General features: G+C 43.7%; 1 pseudogene; it reads right to left on the reverse strand.

Moving 5' to 3' along the window:
- Positions 1-13,183: 13,183 nt before the first annotated feature.
- On the reverse strand, positions 13,184-24,383 carry LOC149452216 (large ribosomal subunit protein eL18 pseudogene; annotated as a pseudogene).
- Positions 24,384-26,809: the final 2,426 nt, after the last annotated feature.

The raw sequence follows: 26,809 nt of genomic DNA on the forward strand, positions 1-26,809 counted from the left end.
TCAAGCTCTGTAGGGTCCAGGTATGGCCTCATGCTACCAGTAGTGACACTGACCCTAGGCAGATGCAAAACTAGTGAAAAACAGTCAGAAAAGATGAGTAGGGAAAGAAATGTCAGCGGCCTCCACCTGTAAAACTATTCCTGTTTTGGGGGTCGTCTCATTGTTGCCCATCTAGTGCACCTGTTGTTAATTTCATTAACACCAAAGCAGCTGAAACTGATGAACAACCCCCTCTGCTACTTACCTGACCAGATCAACATCTCAGGAGATTTATTGACTTAATGCCGGGCGGACTGACCATTTGGAAACTCGGGCAGTGCCCAAGGGCCCGAGGTCAGTAGGGGGCCCCATGAGATGCCCCTTGTACATTTTTCATAGGCTTTTTTTAGTTTGGGCAAGGATACAGGGGCCCCATGATCCCCTATTGCCCGGGGGCCCCATGAGTTGTCAGTCCTCCCCTGCTTGATGCTATACTCTGATTAAAAAAAGTGTTCCTTTACATTGTTTGAGCCGCATATAATGCATTTGTCCAGAATCTTACAGAAAATGGTGTATTGGAGTGGCAGGGAATCCAGAACCTGCACCGCGCATTCTGCTTATCCAGAGCAGCCGGAGACACGCGGCATCTCATTAACATCCAAAACAAAAATGAACTTTGGAATATTGTATCCAACCCCTCCTGTGTTCACCCCCCCCCCCCCTGCACTCCTTGTCTGGGATTCCCTACAATCTGCTCATGATGGACGGGGATTTGGGAGTTAGTCTTTTGGCTTCTCCACGAGGTCAGCCTGGGAGCATTTTACTACAGCTGGAAAAATCTGTTGGATAATCTTGTGTGGAGCACAATGCAGTTTACCGACAAATACAAATCTGACTGTGGAAAAAAAATGTATTTTTATGGTTTTCCCACGCTTATGAATGACAGGCGCGTGCGCAGAAATTCAAATTTTTTTGTTCCCAGTGTAGAACTTCTAACTTGAGCACCATTGCAGATTTTCCTGCTCAGCTTCATTTGGCTGTATGGAGATGCTGCGTAACCACTTTGGCATCTACCAGTGGCAACCCAAGGCAGGTGTGGGGGGTGCAGTCCACACCGGGTGACACCGACCGCATGGGGTGACACCGGACCCGCTCCACAAAAAGGTAAGTTGTAAAGCAAGCCGACGATCCGCGAGGATGGATCGTCTGCTTTCTTTACAACTTACCTTTTCTTGGAGCGTGTCCGGTGTCACCCCGTATAGGTTGCATGCCGACCAGGGGCGGACTGACCATTTGGAAACTCAGGCACTGCCTGAGGGCCCGGGGTCAGTAGGGGGCCCCATGAGATGCCCCTGGTACCTTTTTTATAGGCTTTTTTGAGTTTGGGCAAGGACACAGGGGCCCCATGATCCCCTATTGCCCGGGGGCCCCATGAGTTGTCAGTCCGCCCCTGGCCCCTTTTTCCTAGGCTTTTTTGAGTTTGGGCAAGGACACAGGGGCCCCATGATCTCCTATTTCCCGGGGGGCCCCATGAGTTGTCAGTCCGCTCCTGATGCAGACGATCCTGCGGGGTGACCCCGGTGTATCGGCAAGATGTGTCTCCCGTGTAGATATGTCCCCCTGAAGCAACTGAGCATGTCCCAGGTTCCAGGCACAATCGATGATAGAACTACTGCTATCATCGATCGATCGTTCCTGAAACCGGGACATGCGCAGTTGTCCTGGACCCGCTCCAAGAAAAGGTTAGTTGGAAAGAAACCGACGATCCCCGCAGAATGGATCGGATCTGCGGATTGAGCATAATGGATCGGAGTCCGATCCATTATGCTCCATCTGAAGATCTGATCCGTCCTGCGGGGATCGTCGTAGGGGGTGTCACCAAGTGTTACCGCACCGGGTGACACCAACCCTAGGGACACCTCTGGCATCAGCACTTGTGAACCCTTTACTGGAGCAATTTTTCTGGTTTTACTATAGATCCTCATATTTGGTGTCATTGCCTAAGATGAGGTAATACCTATATTGTTGTTTTTTTTATTTCCGGACAAACAAGGCTTTCAGTTGGTGATATTTTTATTTATTTTTATTGTATTTCTAGATATTTCTTTTTGTATTTTTGCTATAGGTCTGTGTATTTGGTGATCACATTGCCATTACTTGTTACTAAACCCACAACAGTGCAATCAGCCTGTAGATGCAGTAAAGCGTGCTTGTTATACTCACTGTGGAACCTAAGGGGTTAATCCTCCACATTTTGTAAAAAAGGCTGTTTGATCCTGTTTTCTCTGATCCTCCCCTTCTTCTACTGTCTCCAGTCCATCTGCTAATAGTACAGAGCTCTAGGAGTCAGTTGGTGAATGCTCAGTTTAGTGTGTATGGGCAGAGAGTTTTTGTTTTTCTTTGGGATAAGCACAGGGCCAATCAGCACTGTCTAGAAAGAGGGTCAGGGGTCATGCAGCCTCATGGGACAGTCAGAGCAGAATGAAAACTCCTCCTAAAAGCTTTAACCAGTGCTCAGCTGGACACTGATAGAAGTCACAAGACTGATGACGAGAAAAGGGATTTAGCAGTTTATATTTACTAAAATAATTGCATTTCCATGTTCTGTGTACTGTCGGAGACCAGATATAGTGAATGCAGGGTCCGGGGAGACTGGATATAGAGAATGCAGGGTCCTGGGGAAACCAGATATAGTGAATGCAGGGTCCGGGGAGAGCGGATATAGTGAATGCAGGGTCCGGGGAGATCAGATATAGTGAATGCGGGGTCCAGAGAGACCAGATATAGTGAATGCGGGGTCCGGGGAGAGCGGATATAGTGAATGCAGGGTCTGGGGAGACCAGATATAGTGAATGCAGGGTCCGGGGAGACCGGATATAGTGAATGCAGGGTCCGGGGAGACTAGATATAGTGAATGCAGGATCCGGGGAGATCAGATATAGTGAATGCGGGGTCCAGAGAGACCAGATATAGTGAATGCGGGGTCCGGGGAGACCAGATATAGTGAATACAGGGTCCAGGAAGAGCAGATATAGTGAATGCGGGGTCCAGGGAGGCCGGATATAGTGAATGCAGGGTCTGGGGAGAGCGGATATAGTGAATGCAGGGTCCAGAGAGACCAGATATAGTGAATGCGGGGTCCGGGGAGACCAGATATAGTGAATACAGGGTCCGGGGAGAGCAGATATAGTGAATGCAGGGTCCGGGGAGACCAGATATAGTGAATGCAGGGTCCGGGGAGACCATATATAGTGAATGCAGGGTCCGGGGAGACCAGATATAGTGAATGCGGGGTCCGGGGAGACCAGATATAGTGAATGCGGGGTCCGGGGAGAGCGGATATAGTGGATGCGGGGTCCAGGGAGAGCGGATATAGTGAATACAGGGTCCGGGGAGAGCGGATATAGTGAATGCAGGGTCTGGGGAGACCGGATATAGTGAATGCAGGGTGCGGGGAGACTGATTATAGTGAATGCAGGGTCTGGGGAGACCGGATATAGTGAATGCAGGGTGCGGGGAGACTGATTATAGTGAATGCAGGGTCTGGGGAGACCGGATATAGTGAATGCAGGGTGCGGGGAGACTGATTATAGTGAATGCAGGGTCCGGGGAGAGCGGATATAGTGAATGCGGGGTCCGGGGAGAGCGGATATAGTGAATGCGGGGTCTGGGGAGAGCGGATATAGTGAATGCAGGGACCAGGGAGAGCGGATATAGTGAATGCAGGGTCCGGGGAGAGCAGATATAGTGAATGCAGGGTGCGGGGAGACTGATTATAGTGAATGCAGGGTCCGGGGAGACCGGATATAGTGAAAGCGGGGTCCGGGGAGACCGGATATAGTGAATGCAGGGTCCTGGGTTTAGTAACACTTTAAAATACAACTCCGGGCAAAAACTTCTTTCCATGTCGTTGTTGCTGATTCCCTACCATCACTGAATATATCATCCATCTTCTGGTTCACTCAGTAGTTGCTCTGAAATAGCTGATTCATTTTCAAATCAAACCGTTAATTCGCTTTTGTTTCCTATTTGTAAGACTCGCGGCTGCTCTGCCTCCTATTCCCCCTGCCACTGGTCTTGGCACATCCCTTCTGTAGTTCTTTCTCCAGGAAGCAGTGATGTCATTCAGCCCCACTTGCAGTGGTGGGCTGACCAAGACTCTCAGACACATTCAACATGTACAGGCCTAGTGTGCCCGCCGACATTCACTCCAATTCCCCGTGGTTGATGGGAACTGTAGTTTCCTTTTACTGCAGAGAGAGAAGAGAGGATATGATGTAATCCCGGCTGTTACACCTCCTCCTTGGCAGAGCAGAGGATGTTATCTTTTGAATTACAGAGAAGAAGTCATGAAAATTAAATGAGATTTTTCTCCTAAATGGTAAGAATTTTCAAAATTTTATTAACTGTTTAGTGTTTTGTGTAGGGAAGGGGAGTGGTGTACTAATAGGTCATTTTTTTTCCTATCCCGGAGTTCTTCTTTAAAATAAAGTAATACCTATATTTTTCAGGACAAACAAGGATTGCTTTTGGTGATATTTCCATTCATTTAATTATTTCTTTTTTATTGCAATTATAAAGTTTTTTTTTCTGTTTTTGCTATAGCTCTGTATATTTAGTGATAACTTTTCTGAATAAGTTCATGTTTGAGAACATGTTACATGTTCCACCCGTTCTTAGGGTGGAACATGTAACATGTTCCCACTCCTGCAGCGGCTCCCCAATCTGCAGCTTCCCTGTGACAGGAGCCACTGTAACTTTTTTTTAAAAAAAACACGGCTGTGCAAGGCTATGCCCACCTGGTCACGTCATTCATTCACAGAGTTCTGTGAACAGGAAAAATACAAGTACTGACAGCCTTTGCGGCTGTTGGCATTGTAGTTCTCATTGAACTACCAGGGAGCTGCTGAGCATACATTGTTCCCTTTTCCAATTCAGTTTGCATGCGCTGTTTTTTTTTCCTAGAATCAAGCCCTGATGAAGGAAAACAGTTCTGGCCCCTGATATGCGTTGGGATCAGGGGCGGACTGACAACTCATGGGGCCCCCGGGCAATAGGGGATCATGGGGCCCCTGTGTCCTTGCCCAAACTCAAAAAAGCCTATGAAAAAGGTACCAGGGGCATCTCATGGGGCCCCCTAATGACCCCGGGCCCTCGGGCAGTGCCCGAGTATCCAAATGGTCAGTCCGCCCCTGGTTGGGATCACTTATAAAGTCATCTATTTGATCTTACAATGGAATAAATTTCATGTTCATAGGGTGGTGGTCCTCAAAGATATCCAGGGAAAAAGAGGGAGGAATCTCCAAGGGGCCCACTGGAAAAAAAAGAGAGTCAGGGTGCGAATCATCAAGTTTTATAGTAGATGCAGCTTTACGAGTGCGCATGCAGAGAATGCCCTTATCTCAATGCAGGGAAAAGGTAGATGGAGAGATGGAGAAAACCTATAGATTTCTGCAACTAACATATGCAACTTCTTCAGCTCCACGGTGACTCTGACCCAATCCTAAATATTAGCACACTTCAGCCAGGTGCTGTGCAAGACTGGCTGAATATAATCACAAGATTGGCTGAACAGAATCACAAGATTGGCTGAACAGAATCACAAGATTGGCTGGACAGAATCACAAGATTGGCTGGACAGAATCACGAGACTGGCTAAACAGAAACAAAAAGTGGCTGAACAGAATCACACGTATTTTAGTAGGTAAACAGTTCACATATTTATTTTACTTGTTAAAGTAGAACTACCGGCATTTAACCCCCCCCCCCCACCTACCACCCCACTAAGTCCCCATTCCATCTATACACACCTTCAGTCTTCCAGCTGGATGGGTGACATCATGGCAGCTTATTATGGTTACTCTGGCAGAGGCTTCCACAACTAAGCAGATGGTGGGAGGAGGGCACAGGGGCGAACCAAGTGACATAGGACCTGAAATAGTAAATAGCAGTACCAACTAGATGCATTACAAGACTGGCTGAATGGCATCATGAGATTGGCTTAACAGAATCACAAGACTGGCTGAACGGAATCACAACATTGGCTAAATGAAGTCACCAGATTGGCTAAACAGAATCGCAAGACTGGGTTAACTGAATCACACATATCTTAGTAGATAAACAGTTCACATATTTATTTTACTTGTTAAATTGGAACTACTGGCATTTAAACCCCCCCCCCCCCCCCCACACACACCTACCACCTTCAAAGTCCCACCTCCCTCCAGTATTTTTTATTTTAAAAAAGCTTTATACACTCCTACAGTCTTCTAGTGTGACTGGTGATGTTGCGGCAGCTTAGTATTGTTATTCTGGTAGAAGGTTGGCATTCTTCGAGAACTGAGCAGGTGACAGGAGGAGGTCACAGGGTGGAACCAAGTGACATAGGACCTGAAATAGTAAATAGCGGTATCACCTAGGTTCAGTACAAGAGTGGCTGAACAGAATCACAAGACTGGCTGAACAGAATCACAAGACTGGTTGAACATCTGCCATCTGCCACCCCTCTCTGTCAATCCCTCCACTGGCTTCCCATTGCCCAACGGATAAAAGTCAAAACACTAACAATAACATATAAAGCCATTTATAACACCGCCCCAAATTACATCACCGATCTGGCCTCTAAATATCACCCAAACCGTACTCTCCGCTCCTTGCAAGACCTCCTACTCTCTAGCTCCCTTGTCTCCTCCTCCCATGCTCGTCTCCAGGACTTCTCCAGGGCTTCCCCCATCCTCTGGAACTCTCTACCCCAATTTATCAGACTATTGCCTACTCTGCTCACTTTTAGGCGATCTCTGAAAACCTCTCTCTTCAGGGAAGCCTATCCTGCCCTCAGCTAATAATGGAATCTTCTACTCCTCCTACCAGTCCATCCCCCACAGTTACTACCTTTTGTACCACTAGCCCCTCCCTCGTAGATTGTAAGCTCCCAGAATCAGGGCCCTCCTATTCCTCTTGTATTGCACTGTATTGTTGCTGTATTGTCTCCCGGTATATTGTAAAGCGCTGAGCAAACTGTTGGCGCCATAAATCCTGTATAATAATAATATATAAATCCTGTATAATAATAATAACAACAGAATTATGAGACTGGCTGAACGGAATCACAAGACTTGCTGAATGGAATCACGAGACTGGCTGATCGGAATCACAAGACTGGCTGAATGGAATTATGAGACTGGCTGATCGGAATCACGAGACTGGCTGAATAGAATCACGAGACTGGCTGAACGGAATCACGAGACTGGCTGAACGGAATCACGAGACTTGCTGAATAGAATCACACATATTTTAGTAGGTAAACAGTTCACATATTTATTTTACTTGTTAAATTGCAACTACTGGCATTTAACCCCCCACTTACCACCTTCAAAGTCCCCCCTCCCTCAGTATTTTTTTATTTTTAAAAAAGCCCTATACACTCCTACAGTCTTCTAGTGTGACTGGTGATCTTAGTATTGTTATTCCGTCAGAAGGTGGTCATTCTTCGAGAACTGAGCGGGTGACAGGAGGAGGGCACAGGGTGGAACCAAGTGACATAGGACCTGAAGTAGTAAATAGCGGTATCACCTAGCTTCAGTACAAGAGTGGCTGAACAGAATCATGAGACTGACTCAATGAAATCACAAGGTTAGCTGAATGGAATCATGAGGCTGGCTGAATGGAATCATGAAACTGGCTGCACAGAATCACGGGACTGGCTGAACAGAATCACAAGACTTGCTGAATAGAATCACATATATTTTAGTAGGTAAACAGTTAACATATTTATTTTACTTGCTAAATTTGAAGTTCCGGCATTTAACCCCCTACCTGCCCACCCCACACATCCCCCCTCCCTCCGGTATTTTTGAAAAAGCCCTATACACATCTGCAATCTTTTAGCTGGGCCTGTGATGTCACAGCAGCTTGATATTGTTGCTCCATTGAGGGGCAGGCATGCTTCCAGAACTGAGGGGTCGCATAATGGCGTGAGTGCCACTTAGTTATGGAGTACTGCCTGTGTTATGTTGCGCCCCCTAGAGGGAGTGTAAATGACAGACTGGGCTCACGGGAAATGGGCAGAATGACATGATGCTTGTTCTGCACCAAGAAAGACAAGAACGAGGAGGAAGCCCAGGACAGCACTGGAGCATGGAGAAGGTAAGCAGGACTTAGAGTTTTTTGAAGAAAAATTTGGCGGAAGTGGATAAAAATGAAATAGAACAAAAATGTATATTTGCGATTGGATTCCTGCCAAAGGTCAGCTTTAATTCATTAGGTCGGTATTGTGAGTCGGCTGTCCTGTGTCTGCCCCTCCTCTTCTATGAATTGATCCCGGTGTGATGATTATCTCTCCTCGGAGAAAACTGACTTCAGGAAAAACAAGACAAGTTATCTTTAAATGTATCAATTCCTCCCAAATAATAAACCGTTTCGCCGCGCTCAATTGCCTGGACTAAAGCAGAACGCATGTTACGCCCCCCTAACCAGCAAGGAAAGCCGCCCGGCAGGGATCTGCAGCAGAAATTTGGCCTTACTTTTTTATTGGCAAAGTTACATTGCGAAGACTTTTCTCTCCGGCCGCCCAGATGGTATGAAACTAGAACAGAGCAGAAGGCTGTCCTTTACTCCGCCAGCCAAATGTGGCCATTCTCTGCCTTATTTCTTCGCAGACGTTTGTTAAAACCCAACCAAGGGAGAAAGTCGATGTAATCCCAATCATGGAAATCTTACAGAAGCTTTGCCATTTTAATTTCAATTCAAAAATCATTTTCAGTCCATTAAAGTAATTCCTGGTGATCTGACCATGAAGGTCCATGATCAGACGCTTCCTGTTATTGGGTGACAACGCTATGCCTCTGTCCAACAATTGTGCACCTGTGTTGTCACCCTGTCACAGGCACCCCTAATTGAGACTTCCAGGGCACACATCTAGGCAGGTTGAAATATGTATGGTTTAGTGAGCCAGCGGCCAGGCCAGGCTGAGGAAAGAACTAAGTGTTTCTTGATTAGTTCCCAGGCTTTTGGTCCTAGCCAGCCTAACTGTGCTATAAAAAGGGGGGGCGGCTGAGGTCTGAAAAAGGTCGGTCCAGTGAATTTCAGCCTCACCTGTGAGCGCAGTCGCTACTGAAGAAACCAGGGTTTTCAGAGGACCTCCAGCCATGGACAATGCCGTTATGGACTCTCACCTCATGGAGGTATGTTGGGCCACTACATTATTCAAGTCAGGATTGGAGAGAGGACGTTGTTACAATAGTGGTGGGTATCCAATAGCAACTGAACCGGAACCCTCGTTGCGAAGAGCTATGGCCTGGTCTCAAGGTACAGGCAGCAGCGTATTTACCGCGAGGCAAACAAAGCGGTGTCACCCTCCTGAATAGCCCTGTTGGCTTTTTGGACCTGTCACATGTCCCAGAAGACTATGGGAAGGGAGGGTAGGAGGACAACTCCCCGCTCCCCAAAGGTGCTAATCCTTAATGGGGAGCGGGGGACCAATCTTTAAATTGGAACTTCCCCTTTTGGGTGGAACTCCGCTTTAATGGCACCCCAAACACGGCAAACTGGTATGCAACAAGTGCAGAAAAACATAAAAAAGTTTTAAAAAGTAGGAAGCTCAGCTATGAAGTGTTTGGTGTGCATAGGGCATACCATTGAAATGAAAAAAAAAATGATTGCAAAAAAATCCTCCAAAAAAAGTACATTCATGAAATACTAGGTGTGAACCCATCCACCACCATTCAAGAATGGGGCCACTCCAAACACCAAGCACTTTGTATTAAAACCAACTTTATTCCTCAATGAGTTACAACTAGAGATGAGCGAATTATTCAAAAATTCGATTCGGCTGATTCGCCGAATTTGAGGAAGAAATTCGATTCGATGCGAATTTATTCGCTGCGAATTTAACTTATTAAAAGGGTGTTTCTAGGCTTCAGAGAGCCTTTATATTAGTGCAGAACACTGTACCTTTAATTTAAATGCCCTTGGAGTCTGCTGGGGAAGAGAAATAATACTGACAGTCAGTATGACATGCAGATGAGTGCCGTCGATCTTAGAATCACCGCACACTTCACTCATATGGGCAGTCACGGGGCACGACGAAGAAGAAGAAGAAGAATGAAAAGAAGAAGAAGAAGAATGAAAAGAAGAATGAAAAGAAGAAGAAGAAGAATGAAAAGAAGAAGAAGAAGAATGAAAAGAAGAAGAAGAAGAATGAAAAGAAGAAGAAGAAGAATGAAAAGAAGAATGAAAAGAAGAAGAAGAATGAAAAGAACAAGAAGAAGAAGAATGAAAAGAAGAATGAGAAGAAGAATGAAAAGAAGAAGAAGAAGAATGAAAAGAAGAATGAAAAGAAGAAGAAGAAGAAGAAGAAGAATGAAAAGAAGAAGAAGAAGAATGAAAAGAAGAATGAAAAGAAGAAGAAGAAGAATGAAAAGAAGAAGAAGAAGAATGAAAAGAAGAAGAAGAAGAATGAAAAGAAGAAGAAGAATGAAAAGAAGAATGAGAAGAAGAATGAAAAGAAGAATGAAAAGAAGAATGAAAAGAAGAATGAGAAGAAGAATGAAAAGAAGAATGAGAAGAATGAAAAGAAGAAGAAGAAGAATGAAAAGAAGAAGAAGAATGAAAAGAAGAATGAAAAGAAGAAGAAGAAGAATGAAAAGAAGAAGAAGAAGAATGAAAAGAAGAAGAAGAAGAATGAAAAGAAGAATGAGAAGAAGTATGAAAAGAAGAATGAGAAGAATGAAAAGAAGAATGAAAAGAAGAAAAATGAAAAGAAGAAGAAGAATGAAAAGAAGAATGAAAAGAAGAGGAAGAAGAATGAAAAGAAGAAGAAGAAGAATGAAAAGAAGAAGAAGAATGAAAAGAAGAAGAAGAAGAAGAATGAAAAGAAGAAGAAGAATGAAAAGAAGAAGAATTCCAGTACAGCAAAAAGTGTATCTGCAGAGAGCTCCGCTATTTCTGACAGTTCTCTGACAGTTCCTTCACATTTACAGCGGTTGAAACATTGTATCTATTTGTTTCCGAATAAAAACATCTGTATCCTAAATGGAAACAAATAGATACAATGTTTCAACCGCTGTAAATGTGAAGGAACTGTCAGAGAACTGTCAGAAATAGCGGAGCTCTCTGCAGGGACACTTTTTGCCGCCTGTAGAAGGGATGAAAATCGGCCGATCGGGAAAAATTCGATTCGCGCATCCGAAGTTTGCTAATATTCGGATTCGGTGCGAATCGAATTTTTCCTAATATTCGAAACGAATTCCACTTCGCCAAGTTCGATTCGCTCATCTCTAGTTACAACATCCCGATAGACCAGCCTCTCCCAACCTTCTCAACTCAGAGGAACCCTTGAAATAGCTTTCCAGCCTCAGGGAACCGCTGCTAAGACTTACTATATCTGCAACACATGATACATTAGTGTGATGGTCAGTGGGAAGAAGGCTTTTCATACTTGTGGTCATTGGGAAGATTTCCCCCTTACAGACAGCTCTAGGAACCCCTAGCAAGCTCAGGAGGAACCCTAGTTGAGAATCCCTGCACTAGACAGTAGGCCTCATGCTGTTTGCCCTAGTGTAGGGCTTAGGCTGGGTTAACATTTGTTAAATGTGCAGGGAAATATTTATCCCATCTCCTGGCAGTCAATTGAAATGACCGTTTTATGCCTGTGATTGGTTTATGTTTTCAACAAAAACTGAACTTGAACGTTCGATCGCTATTCTAGAGTGCCATGCCATAGCCAGTGTATGAACATTCTTGTAAAGAAGCACAGCAGTGGATGTTTGCTTTCAGACTCTCTCTCTCTTTGATTAAACCTTTGCATGGAGCCATCTGAACAGGGAAACCATTGCCCTGATTTGTACACATGTGCATAATAAGCAGCTTGAGCTATAGAGCTTCATAAACAACACAAACAATACAGTATATATGAAACCAATATACATTCTATTTATGAAGATAGAATCTACCACCCAGGGCCATTCTGGTCTTACACACATCGGGCAATGAAAGAGGTGGAGTGGCTTCAGTGCCCAAGGACTGTATTGAGCAGTGCCCAAGGCTTTTCTGGCAGGTTCACAGTATTGTGCTACGGCAACGCGTTTCATTAGTGCGCCTATTGCCACAAAGCATGAAAACATGCGGTTTGTACATTCATGTGCTGTGATGTTATTCATTTTTCATGGCACCCCAATGCACCTTACTAATGGACATGTGATGCAGCACAACACAACGCATAGTAGCGCACTACCTTTCGCTGCGGTGTGCATTATTACAAAAAAAAAAAACATGTACATTTGGTGCATTTTGCTGCATTTTGGTGCATTAGGCAGCCTACCTTAACCACTTCCCTTCCGACCCATGTACATAAATGTCTGGATGGGAGCAGTGCAGGAGCGGGTGGCTGTTTATAAATGGCCTCTGTATTCACTGCCTGTGCACGCTCCCTGGAAGCGCGCGGCACCGCGAACACCGATCGTTGTACAGGACATCTGTGTGAGGTCCCGATTCATGTGATCACTGATTGGTCAATCAGTGATCACATGAATACTAATAAGCAAGATGTCACTTCTGACATCATTGCTTACTACGTGTGAAATCTGTGAATGATCACAGAGATCACATGGTACAGGGCTATTCACAACAGCCTTGTACCATTTGACAAGCTGTGACCAATCACAGCTCACACAGTATTTCACAATGGCTGGAAGAATGCAGCCAGAGAGAAGGAGAAATTATTGCTTTTACAGCCTTTATGGGTGTAAAAGCAATCAGTGTAAAAAAAAAGAAAAAAAATCTTCATCACCCCCCACAAGTAGTACAGTGTCACTATTTCTACCTTAACCCCAATACCTACTGCTGTGCTGACCAATCCCTAGAAGGAAGTTCACCAGATGCCTGACATACCCCGCCTGCCTAAGTGGTCCATTGTGGATATATTTACATGTGCATTATCTATGTGCTTCTGGTGAGTGCGCAATTTTACCGTTGTTTCCAGGCACAGGCTTTTTGAATTCTGTTACAGAAGGGATCTTTTACCTACACTTATCATATGAACTTATATGAACTTTTATATCCTATGAGTTATTTTACTAGCCCTGCACTTCCTATTTATACAGGAGTGCCAGGTGCCTTTCCAAAGTGTCTGTACACCTCACATGCCTTGCGAGGACCTGAAAGCAAAACAGTGTTCTGGCCTTTAGGGGCAGCGAGAGCCAACTGGTCAAAAAGTCAAAAGTTGTCCACCAGATTTAAGAAGAATTCTGCGTGCTCCAGAAGACACTTTAAGTGCACACACCTTGAGTTTGGGGATATCTTGAATCCTGACATCATCTGTGATGCATCCAACCACCACACGTCCAGGAAGCTTCATCTTGCAAATCAAACGGGACAGAGACAGTGGTGGCCTGTTGGTGCGGCTCATGAACAGACGTCTCAAAACCACTTTGTTGAAGCTGGCATTGGTACGACGGACCAAGAAACGGTATAACTTTATGAGACGTCTCAGAGAGATATGTTGACTTTTGGGCTCTGTTTGCCGCACCTTGCGGTCTTTGTTGGGACGGATATCTACTTCCAAGATGGCGGCTGTAGCAGCAGCGGCTTCTTGGGGAGCAAAGGAAGGAGGAGGAAGGGCCGCATGGGCTTATGGGAAAACATGAACACAGGAAGGTTAGGTTGAAGTGTTTGGGTTGGGGGAGGGGCTTATCTCCCAGGACCACCAGGGTTGCTCCAAAAGCCAACCTAACATACCAAAGTAAATTGAAAACCCAGGAAGAAGTAGCAAAAAGTTACCAAAGGCAGGTCCTCTTCAACTGGCCACACGTAGGAGCATAAATTTGGAGCTCCGCCGTCCCAATAAAACAATTCTTTAACTTTGCAGAATTTTTGGACACGATGTCACATGAAATGACTTTTTATTTATGTGACCCTCTGACCTCCAGATCAGCTGTTTAACTCAAAGTCCATTAGTTATGGAGAATACGAAGTCTGATACTCCTGTTTGTAAATAAGTGAAATAATCGCGCTTTAAGTCCACTAATCCTGCCTGTAATCCGCTTTTCACTTAGAACCATTGTATATTTGAATTGCAGAAGAAGAAAACACGGGGAGGACGAGCGTATTGTGAGAGAGCAAACAAAAACAAATAAAGTTCCTCCAGATCGGCTCTTCCATGTGGTCCTCAAGGTCCCCAATGGTGTGAATTTGTCCCTTTTCCTCATGGAGTCACAGCTGAAGGACAACCAGTGTCACTCCTGGTCAAAGTGGATCTGTCATGAGAAGAAACCCCAGCCCATGCACTACCTTTATCATGGCGCCCCCATCATTCACATCCTCCCCACTCACCCCACCCCTTAACTCACCCCCCCCCCCTTAGAGTCACCAGCAAACAGTTGAACACCCAACAGCATGTCCATGGGCTTTACTGGCACCTGGAGACTGGCTATGTAGACCAGCATAGGAAGCCATACGGTGTAGACTTCCATGGGGCCCCATTTCATAGGTGAAAGGGTATTGAGAATTTTTGTAGTTGTTTTGGATGAAAGGGATGTAAGGAAGGGTTAGAACCTCTACCAGGTTTTTATTGCTTTCGGTTTTTATTGCTTTCTGTCTATTTGTCTTGGATGGGAGAAGATCTTTTAGCAGAAAAAATCCAAAGTGCACCCCCCCCCCCAAAGCAGAGCACTTCATAAGCATAGGTTTCAGATTCAGGTTCTTAGTTATTGTTAATGGCACCCCAAACATGGCAGTCAGACAAAAGCAACAAAACGCACGGTTAGAAAACACTCAACACTCAACGCTCAGGCCCCATGCATCCAAGGCAATCGAGCAGCTCTTCTGCAGTCTTTCCCACATGGAAGAAAAATATATTTTAAATACATTTTAAAAATATTCTTTACAAATATATTGACATATATTTGATATACTACAATTTGGGCCGTATTCAATATATTAGAAAAAAAATTATATATATATATACTGCATGTTGAAATGTTTTTTTATAGATTACAAAGCATATGAAAAATATTTTTGAAAATATATATTTTTAAAATATATTCTTTAGATTTTTTTTAACATATAAAAAAGTCATTTTAACATATGTTTTTACTTATATTTGAAAATGCATTCCAAAATTGGAGATTAAATGTATTTTTAAAGACATATATATATTTATTGAAATATATTTTGAAATATATTGACTATGGCCAAAATTGTAGCATTTCAATATTGTAGCATATGTCAATATATTTGGGAAGAATATTTTTAACCACTTCCCGACCGGCCGTTGCATATAAACGGCCGGACGGTGGCAGTGCAGGGTCGGGTGGCCGTTTATAAATGGCCTCCCCGCACCCTGCTTGTGCGCGCTCCCTCGGAGCGCGCAGCACCGCGATCCGGTGCCTGCTGTGTCCTCCGGACACAGTAAAACACCGATCGTCGGACGGGACCTCTGTACGAGGTCCCGATCATGTGATCACTGATTGGCCAATCAGTGATCACATGCAAAGTAGTAAGCAAGATGTCACTTCTGACCTCATTGCTTACTACGTGTGAAATCTGTGAATGATCACAGAGATCACATGGTACAGGGCTATTCACAACAGTACCATGTGACAAGCTGTGACCAATCACAGCTCACTCAGTACTTCTCAATGAGTGCAAGAATGAAAGAGAAATGATTGCTTTTACATCCTATATGGGTGTAAAAGCAATCAGTGTAAAAAAAAAAAAAAAAAAATCTTCATCACCCCCACAAGTAGTACAGTGTCACCATGGTGACACTGTACTGCTAGGGTGACAGTATGTAAAAAAAAATAAAAAATAATAATATAAAAAAATAAAATAAAAATGTTTAAAAATTATAATTTTTGGTTATAAACTAATTTGGATTTTTTTTTTTTTACTAAAAAGATAACGGAATAAATTTTGGCAAAGATTTATGATGAAATATTATTTATTAGCAAAATTTTATAAAAAAAACACTTTTTTTCAAAATTTTTGGACATTTTCATTTACATAGCAAAAAAAATAAAAATCCCAGCAGTGAATAAATACCACCAAAATAAAGTTTTATCTGTCTCAAAAAAATGGTAAAAAATTAAATTTAGGTACAGTGTTGCATGACCGCGCAATTGTCATTCAAAGTGTGATAGCGCTGAAAGCTGAAAATTGCCCTGGTCAGGAAGGGGGTGAAAGTGTCCGGACTGGAAGTGGTTAAAATATATATTTTTTTCTAGTCTCCCCTCTAATTCATCCCAAAGGTGTTCTATGGGGTTGAGGTCAGTCCGCCCCTGGGCAGGACATCAGCTGTGTTAATCATGTTACATGTTGCCACGCACACTGGAGTAAATAATTCCACGTCTGTAATTTACCTTCAACGCCTCATCAGCTTTTCTGGTTAGGGTCTCATTTATTCTATTTCCAGTTAGGGTCGTGGTACCAGTAAAACCCTGTTCACAAGGACATGGAGAAATCATTTTTGTCTCCATCTCCCACCCCATGTATATCTAATGCCTATAATTTACAGTTAACTCTAAGCTGATAGGGGCTTTTTAAAGCGTCACAATTTGAAGACTTGACATGTTGGGTATCTATTTGCTCGACACAACCTCCTCTTTTATGTCTTGCCCAAAAATGGGTAAAATGTTGCATCTATGTGCCCTAAAATAATTTTAGTATGTTTTTTTTTACTGAATTCTTTTTTTTAATTTTTCTAAAAATTTGCGCATGAGAAACTGTCGCGCTAATATTGTGTGAAACAAAAAAAAAAAATTGGAACTATCGCTATTTTATTCTCCAGGGAGTCTATCTTCAGAAAATCTATAAAAAGCAATAAAAAAAACAAAAAACACTGTGGCAGTGAAAGGGATAATGCATCCATGTAGTACTGATATCCAGCTACTATTGGGAGGCCATTATCTCCATGTCTCTGCCAGTGACAGCGGCGTTGTGTTCAGTAAATGTCAGTTATTAGTAGGCAATGAATTCGTTTGTCACTTGTACTTGTCATTTGTCATTGTTATGTCTCTCTCCCGGGACAGGCCATATCTGTGTGCACTTGCTTTCTGTTCCGATTATCCGGAATCTTGTCTGCTTCTAGCTCAAAAAACACAGATAACCCCCTACCTCCCCCCACTGCCCCCCCCCCCCCCCCACAAGTGCTTCTAAGTATGGAATGCAAATGAGCCAAATTACTGCCGATTATTGAGCACAATCTGGGGAATTAGAGGCACAATGTGACGGGGAGGTGGGGGGGACCTTTAAGTGTGAAAACCTGTAGAGTGTCAGTAATACTGAACAGATGAAGATAGATCCCAGAATTATTGTACAACGCTACGCCCACTGTGAGCACTACCTGCAGTACCTGCTATTTAAAATGAATGTAATCCCAACCAATACTATCTCATAGGAGATTTAATATGGTAATGGGAATTCATAATTCATTGTATGGACTCTGCACAGTATCACTTCTCCTGTCCTGGATGCCGGGTGTAATTCTCGGTATCTGTCCTTATCCTGTATGTATGGACTCTGCACAGTCCCACTTCTCCTGTCCTGGATGCCGGGTGTAATTTTCGGTATCTGTCCTTATCCTGTATGTATGGACTCTGCACAGTCCCACTTCCCTTGTCCTGGATGCCGGGTGTAATTCTCGGTATCTGTCCTTATCCTGTATGTATGGACTCTGCACAGTCCTTCTTCTCCTGTCCTGGATGCCGGGTGTAATTCTCGGTATCTGTCCTTATCCTGTATGTATGGACTCTGCACAGTCCTTCTTCTCCTGTAATGGATGCCGGGTGTAATTCTCGGTATCTGTCCTTACTCTGTATGTACTGTATGTACTTTGCACAGTCCCACTTCTCCTGTCCTAGATGCCGGGTGTAATTCTCGGTATCTGTCCTTACTCTGTATGTATGGACTCTGCACAGTCCCACTTCTCCTGTCCCGGATGCCGGGTGTAATTCTCGGTATCTGTCCTTATCCTGTATGTATGGACTCTGCACAGTCCTACTTCTCCTGTAATGGATGCCGGGTGTAATTCTCGGTATCTGTCCTTATCCTGTATGTATGGACTCTGCACAGTCCCACTTCTCTTGTCCTAGATGCCGGGTGTAAATCTCTGTATCTGTCCTTATTCTGTATGTATGGACTCTGCACAGTCCCACTTCTCCTGTCCTGTATGTAGGACCAGATCTAGGAGGGTGCTGGGTTGGGCTGTGCCCCCCCCCCCAGATTTTATTTGAGCCCCCCAGGTCTCTGAGAGTGCATCCACTGATCCATGACCCAGTATTGTAGGGGCAATTAATGTAAGAGAGCACTGTGATGGGGATACCTGATGTAAAAGGGAACTCTGATTCAGATAGCTGATCTAAAGGGGCACTCTGATGGGGTAACTGATCATATGTTACAGGGCACTCTGATGGGAACACTTGATGTGAGGGGGCACAGTGATGGGGACATCTGATGAAAGGAAGCATTCTGACAAGGAACCTGATGTAAGGGGGACTCTGGTGGGGACCCTGAAGTAAGGGGGACTTGTGTGGGGACCCTAAAGTAAGGGGGACTCTGGTGGGGACCCTGAAGTAAGGGGAACTTGTGTGGGGACCCTGATGTAAGGGGGACTCTGGTGGGGACCCTGATGTAAGGGGGACTCTGGTGGGGACCCTGAAGTAAGGGGAACTTGTGTGGGGACCCTGATGTAAGGGGGACTCTGGTGGGGACCCTGATGTAATGGGAGCATTCTGCTGAGTATCCTGATGTAAGGGGGAACTCTGATGGGAAACTTGATGCAATGGGGGACTGTTAGAAACCCTAACTTAGGAGGGGACTCTAATGGGGGACACCTGATAAAAGGGGTCAAAGGGTCTGTTTAATCACCCTAATCTGATGACAGATTAATACATACTAGTGTTTCCCAGGTTGTGACACAGTGTGACAGACTGTCAGTGACCCACACACAGTGTTGTCATTGTGCCCCTTGAATTTTCTTTACTGCACCCCCAGATCAGGCTAGATCTGGCCCTGCCTGTATGCCGGGTGTAATTCTCGGTGTCTGTCCTTATTCTGTATGTATGGACTCTGCACAGTCCCACTTCTCCTGTCCTGGATGCCGGGTGTCATTCCTGGTATCTGTCCTTATTCTGTATGTATGGACTCTGCACAGTCCCACTTCTCCTGTCCTGGATGCCGGGTGTCATTCCTGGTATCTGTCCTTATTCTGTATGGGTGGACTCTGCACAGTCCCACTTCTGTCCTGGATGCCGGGTGTCATTCTCGGTATCCGTCCTTATTCTGTATGGATGGACTCTGTACAGTCCCACTTCTCCTGTCCTGGATGCCGGGTGTCATTCTCGGTATCTGTCCTTATCCTGTATGTATGGACTCTGCACAGTCCCACTTCTCCTGTCCTGGATGCCGGGTGTCATTCTTGGTATCTGTCCTTATTTTATATGTATGGACTCTGCACAGTCCCACTTCTCCTGTTCTGGATGCCGGGTATCATGCTTGGTATCTGTTCCTATTCCGTATGTATGGACTCTGCACAGCCCCACTTCTCCTGTCCTGGATGGCGGGTGGAATTCTCGGTATCCGTCCTTATTCTGTATGTATGGACTCTGCACAGTCCCACTTCTCCTGTCCTGTACTCCGGTATAATTCTCGGTATCTCTGCTATATACACATTCGATGACATCACAGTCGGATCTGGGAGCTCCATCGTTTTCCATGAATCTTTCTCCTTCTATTTTGATCTCCTCATCTGTTTTTATCCGCGGATTCTGCGTGGATCAGGAAGGCGGTCGGAGGGTGAGGAGTATAAACTTAGATCTTTGTTTAGCTCAGTCTGAAAACATGTACGCTAAAAATATCCTGTGCGCTCCCCCGAGAATGACGCATTTCTCCCCCTGGGACCGCAGCAGAGCGTTGCGCTGTCATGTCGCTCACACATGCAGTAGTGATGTCATGCTGCAACGCTGTGATCTGACTCATTATAATCCTGACAAATCGGATGACATTTCCTATGAAAACAGAAATTCCTGGAAGAGGCGCTGCGTCAGATAACGCCAATCATTAGGGTGGCTCCCTTGAGGTGGGAAAGGGACCCTCCGCCTAAAACTAAATTGGAAAATTGGAACTATGGCCCATTTGGTGACATAAAGTAGTTGTCCTTCAGCAGGATAAACCATGTGATCCGGTTGCAGCACTGCTTTTGCTGCATGCTCATTTTTTCCTACATTTCCTACTTTATTGCACCTCAATGCTTCTCTTCTCCTGCAGCCTCTTTACAGCCACTTCATATATAAATACACTGTGTATATATACAGTGATCAGCATAAATGAGTACACCCCAACAGATTTGTCAGAAAACCTTTCCTTTCCTTTCAGAATCCACATTTTCTATGGGACACTATACTATAAAAGCCTCCCACAAATGCCGGCCATTGATTGCAAACAAGATTTGTTAATTTGCACACATAAAAAAGTATTTTTTCTAACAAATTAATTCAAGACTATGCTGCAAAAAATGAAAGTCTAATGCAGACCATAGATGGGGAGAAAACCGGCCGATTTTTCTTTAATAAAACAAAAAATTGGTCGTTCAATCGGCCGACATTACCAGGAACGGTAAAAAAAATATTGGCCGATTTTCATCCAGTCTACAGCCGGCAAAAAGTGTCCCTGCAGACAGCTCTGCTATTTCTTTGACATTTATAGCGGCTGCAACATTGTATCTATTTGTATACATTTCGGATACAGATGTTTTTATTCGGAAATAAATAGATACAATGTTGCAGCCGCTATAAATGTCAAAGAAATAGCAGAGCTGTCTGCAGTGACACTTTGCCAGACTGGAATTCTTCTTCTTCATCCTCTTCTTCATCCTCTTCTTCTTCTTCTTCATCCTCTTCTTCTTCTTCTTCTTCTTCTTCATCCTCTTCTTCTTCTTCATCCTCTTTGTCCTCTTCTTCTTCTTCATCCTCTTCTTCTTCTGCTTCTTCATCCTCTTCCTCATCCTCTTCTTCATCCTCTTCTTCTTCCTCTTCATCCTCTTCTTCTTCATCCTCTTCTTCTTCTGCTTCTTCATCCTCTTCCTCCTCTTCTTCTTCTTCATCCTCTTCTTCTTCATCCACTTCTTCATCCTCTTCTTCTTCTTCATCCTCTTCTTCTTCATCCTCTTCTTCTTCTGCTTCTTCATCCTCTTCCTCCTCTTCTTCATCCTCTTCTTCATCCTCTTCTTCTTTTTGTCTTCCTCTTGCAGGTCACTGCTCATGCGCAGATTTTTTATCGGTACAAAGATCGGCCGATTTTCCCATCATTGCTGCAAAGATCGGCCAATTGGCAAAATCGGCCTATTTTTTTCAAACTTTACCGAAAAAAAAATCTGCCAAAATACCGAAAAACGGCCGACCTATTAACCCACTAACGATCCAAAAATCGGCCGATTTTATTTTCGGCTGAAAAATCGGCCGATTTTCGACCCATCTATGGCCTGCATTAGGAGCAAACCTAAATTTTAGACACTAAAATCCTAATTAACAAGAATTCAACTCCAGGTGAGTCTAATTATTCATTAAACAGGTGTCCAGAGGACAGGTGATTATAAAAGGGTGTTACCTAACAAAGGAAACCACTCCCATTTCATGCTGCGAGCAATGGCACCACATGGAAGAGAAATGTCACAGGGCCTGAGAAAGAAAATAATTTCTTTACACTAGAAAGGTGAAGGCTACAAGAAGATCAGCAAAACGTTATTTATCAGTCAAAATACTGAAGCAAAAGTGATACAAAAATGTAACAAAGGTGGAACTGCAACCATCTCACAGAGATGTCCAGGTTGTCCACAGAAGTTAACACCTCAACAGGGAAAAAAAAACAATATTGGTGAAGCGCTTCACATGAAAAACTAAATAAGTAGGTGCAATGATATAAAAATACATATAAAGTGACCACACTGTATTGAAAGATATAGATAACTGGTGCTAAATAATCCCCCCAAAAAATATATAAGTGCCAAGTGCTGAAAGTGCAAAACAGGTCATGCGTTTGCTGACTGGATCGTGCCAAAATACAATATATGCACAGTAAACATAATATACTGTACATTACATTGCACACTAACTGAAAGTGACAGGTGCTCAGTATGAGTATGAATATTGGTTAAAAGTAAAATCCACAATAAAGTGCAATAACAAAGTGCTTGACATTTCATGTGCAAACAAACACCGCGATGTCAGTGCTTCAATTCTTCACTCCAAACATGATGTGTGTTAGCATGCCACGTGTATATCGTAATCCAAAAGTGGCTAAAGTGCCTCCTCACCTTAACCATGCGACCCCTAAGGGCCACAATGCTTTAGGTAATATAGCTCCACCCAGGGGCGGACTGACAACTCATGGGGCCCCCCGGGCAATAGGGGATCATGGGGCACCTGTGTCCTTGCTCAAACTCAAAAAACCCTATGAAAAAGGTACCAGGGGCATCTCATGGGGCCCCCTACTGACCCCGGGCCCCCGGGCAGTGTCCAAGTTTCCAAATGGTCAGTCCGCCCCTGGCTCCACCAGACTGGGGATCTCTGTAATAATACTCCTGTAGTACCACTCAGTCTCCTCTGCCACTATGGAGGCTCTCTTTGTCTACCTCTCTATGGCCTTGTGATTATCCCGGGGGTATTACCATCTGAGGACATAAGTGACCAGGCAGAGGAGACTGAGTGGTACTACAGGAGTATTATTACAGAGATCCCCAGTCTTGTGGAACTATATTACCTAAAGCATTGTGGCCCTTAGGGGTCGCATGGTTAGGGTGAGGAGGCACTTTATTTTTTGGGGGATTATTTAGCACTAGTTATCTATACCTTTCAATACAGTGTGGTAACTTTATATGTATTTTTATATCATTGCACCTACTTATTTAGTTTTTCATGTGAAGCGCTTCACCAATATTGTTTTTTTTATGTTATACATCCTGTGGTATTGGGAATAGGTGGTAGCAGCTTGCATATATTTGGGGTTGTGTTTGTTCTCACCAGTGGAGCGCAGGGGGATTATTTTTATATTTGTTGAACACCTCAACAGGAGCGTCTTCTGATGGGAAGGGTTGAAGAAAATCTCCATGCACGTTCACTGCAGTTAGCTAAAGAAGTAGAAAGCCAAACTGGGGTGACTTGTTCCCGTGACACAATACGGCGTACACTGCAGAGGTATGGTATGAGTGTCGCCCACAAAGGAAGCCTCTCCTAAAACCCATGCACAAAAAGCCAAGAGTTTTCCAGGGCCCATTCTGAAAAAGAAGAAGACTACTGGGACTCTGTACTCTGGAGTGATGAGACCAAGATAAATGTTTTTGGAACTGAGGGCTTCAAAACTGTATGGTGTCACAAAGGTGAGGAGTACAAAGAAAATTGCATGGTGCCTACTGTGAAACATGGTGGTGGCAGTGTCCTTCTGTGGGGCTGCATGAGTGCTGCTGGTGTCAGGGAGCTGTATTTCATTGATGGTATCATTAATTCACAGATGTACTGCTCTATATTGAAAGAGAAGATGATCCCATCACTCTGTGTCCTTGGTCGTCGTGCACTTTTCCAACATGACAATGATCCAAAACACACATCTAAGGTCACTGTTGTTTTTCTAAAGAAGAACAGGGAGAAAGTGATTCAGTGGCCAAGTATGTCTCCTGACCTGAACCCAATCCAACACCTATGGGGAATTCTGAAGAGACAAGCTGAGCATCAACTCTCCATCCAGCATCCAGGCACTAAAACAGGTCATTCTTGAAGGATGGAAAAAAGATCGATGTCGCAATATGTCGCCAACTTGTTCATTCCATGCCTAGAAGACTTGGTGCCGTCCTTACAAATCATGGCAGTCATACAAAATACTAGATGGAGGAGTTTTGTTGTGCGGTGGATTCATTTCTGCATCAACTAATTTGAGTAAAACTGAAGAATTTGTAATCTAAGTGATATTATTAACTTTACTTTCATGTAATGAGCCAAACAAAATGTTCTATAAAACTCACTGTTGTCAAAATTTTGGAAATAGTTGTGTTCATTGAGATATTGATTAAAATCTTACTTTTCAAAAGGGGTGTACTCATTTATGCTGGAGCACTGTATATATATATATATATATATATATATATACTCTTTCCTGGCAGTAGCCTAATTGTCTGCTCCTGTGGGACAGGGCGGAAGATAAAGTGCAGTCCCACACCTCAGAGTATCTCCTCCAGCCTCCCCCCTGATAACAGAGGATTCATGGCCCCCTATGACCCCCTGTCTGTGTGAATTCAGCATTGTCCTCATACAGAGATTAGTGTGGGAAGATGCCGCATTTAGCTGTAAAGTGTCACATTACAAGTCAGGCTTCCGTCTGGGCCGAGACCCTCTGGGCCAATTACCGTCTTCTCGGGAATCCATCGCATGTCTATGTCCCTCCACGACCTCCGCAGACATCCACTGTGATTATACACAATACAATGGCTTTTCCCAGCTGATGGCTTTTGTCCCCATCTGAGATAGAGTCGTGGGGGCTAATCAAAGCCCAATCGAACTCTATGTTTAAACAGAAAAGCCTTTCTTCTGCCAGCATGTTGCAGAGAAGAACCCTTGCTCTCTGTGTGGAAGCAGTGGTCTCTCTGTAGAGGTCCAGTATGCCACCTATTGAGTCAGAACTTCTCAGATCTAAAGGGAGCAGAAGCTTTGATGATTTGCACTTTCTGGTAGGAAATGCAGTATATACATAGAGTAAGGAATCCAGAGGGGTCTGCCGTGTGATACTCACATATACCTGACATCCAGATCATTGTAAACAAGTTCTGTGTTTGTTCAGATATAATGAAGCAAACGGAATAATATTGAGGGACGAAGAGAGGAGGAAGAAGAGAGAAAGGAGGAAGAATGCACAGAAATAGCAAGTTATGGAGAGAGGCAGATGAAGAGAGAGATGGAAATAAAGAGAGGGGAGAGAAAGAATGAAAAAAAAGGAGAGAAAGATGGAGCTGGAGAAATAGAGAAGAAAAGGAAGGAAGCAAGGAAGAACATAAAGAAAGAGAAATTGAGAGAAACAGAAAAGGAATGAAAGGAAAAAAAGAACATCAGAGAAAAGGAAGTCCGGAGAAAGTGGTGAGAGAGAGAAAAATAAGGATATTCAGAATGAGTGAGCGATGGAGAGAGAGATAAATGAAGATAAAAGGAGATGGGTGGGAGAGAAAGAAGGGAAGGAAGGAGAGAAAGATGGGAAGCAATAGAGGAGAGAGGGAAGGAAGGAAGGACAGAAAGAGAGAGAATGGGGAAAGAGAAAGAGAAAAGAAAACAATAGAGGGAGTAGGGAGAGAATAGGAGAGAGAGAGAGAGAGAGAGAGAGAGAAAGAGAGGGGGGAAGATGATAGAGAAAAGGAAAGACAGACAGAGAAGGAAGGGAGGGAGGAAGAAGAAAGAAATGTAGAGAGACAGAGAAAAGGAAATAAAAGACAGAGAGACAGAGAGAGAAGGGTAGAGAGAGAAAGCGAGAGAGAGTGGGAAAGAAAGAAAGAAAGAAAGGAAGAAAAAAAGAAAGAAAGAAAGGAGAGAAAGAAAGAAAGAAAGAAAGCGAGAGGGAAAGAAAGAAAGGAAGTAAGAAAGAAAGAAAGAAGGAAAGAAAGAAAGAAAGAAAGAAAGAAAGAAAGCGAGAGGGAAAGAAAGAAAGAAGGAAAGAAAGAAAGAAGGAAAGAAAGAAAGAAAGAAAGAAAGAAAGAAAGAAAGAAAGAGAGAGAGAAAGAGAGAGAGAAAGAAAGAGAGAGAGAGAGAGAGAGAGAGAGAGAGAGAGCGAAAGAGGGAGAAAGAAAGAAAGAGGGAAAGAAAGAGAAAGAGAGAGAGAGAGAGAGAGAGAAAGAAAGAAAGAAAGAAAGTGCAGAGAGAGATGAATTAAAATTTGTTTTGTCTTTCTTAAGAAGCAATACACAGAGCAGTAGAAATTTGTATCAACCAATCGGATCACTCAATGATTATCGCTGTGTACTCTGCTCTTTACACATCACTCTCAGACATTACGCCTGTTCTGTGAAAAGAAAGAAAAGGAACTTAATATAAGACTCCTTTTCATTTACCTTTCCACAGATTTCATTCAGCAAGTTTCTACTTTTTGTCATTTTGAATGAAGAATATTTTTATCACGTTATCTGTAGATCTCTGACCAAAGACTCCGTTTCCATGTCTACATTATTCATTCCATTTAGTATGAACAGGAAGAATAGTTTTAATATTGGAATTAAACATACACTTCATCCTTTCATCATCCTGAAATATCGTCTATTTATTTAATGGCAATCAACAAACATTAAATAAGAATAAATCCAGAATTTTCCCTGCCCCCTTTCTCGCCATCCCGATCGTTTTCCCCTATTTTTATCACCCTGACAGAAGCGACTGGAGTACGGAAATCTCAGAGTTTTTCCCACAAGAGTCCTGACCCCTTGTCTGGGAATCTCTGAATTGGAGCAATTACCCTCCCCAAAAACAGACCATCCCACCTACATTACACAAACTGACTCTGCTCCTCTACTACTGTGAGGGTAATATTGGGAAGCCCTTTAACCTTGTCACTGCCAGCCCGGACAGATCCTGGGAACCAAATTCCATGTGTGAAATCGACACAGCTCTGTGATTGTTCTAAAGAGCACAACATCTGGTAGAAAACCACAAATATTAAATTCTTTATAAAGAAATATCAGAGCAGGTGAACCCACAAAGTACTGGGGTCCTTGGGAGAGGAAATATGTTTTTTTTTCCCTAAACATGACATCACCGAGACCCTTCATATTCATGAGAACGCAGCCTATCCATCACTAGAGACCAGTGACATCACC

Source organism: Staurois parvus, unplaced genomic scaffold, assembly GCF_062004578.1.
Source record: "Staurois parvus isolate SC_StPar_1 unplaced genomic scaffold, SC_StPar_1.0 ptg000487l, whole genome shotgun sequence".
NCBI classification, from domain to species: Eukaryota; Metazoa; Chordata; class Amphibia; order Anura; family Ranidae; genus Staurois; species Staurois parvus.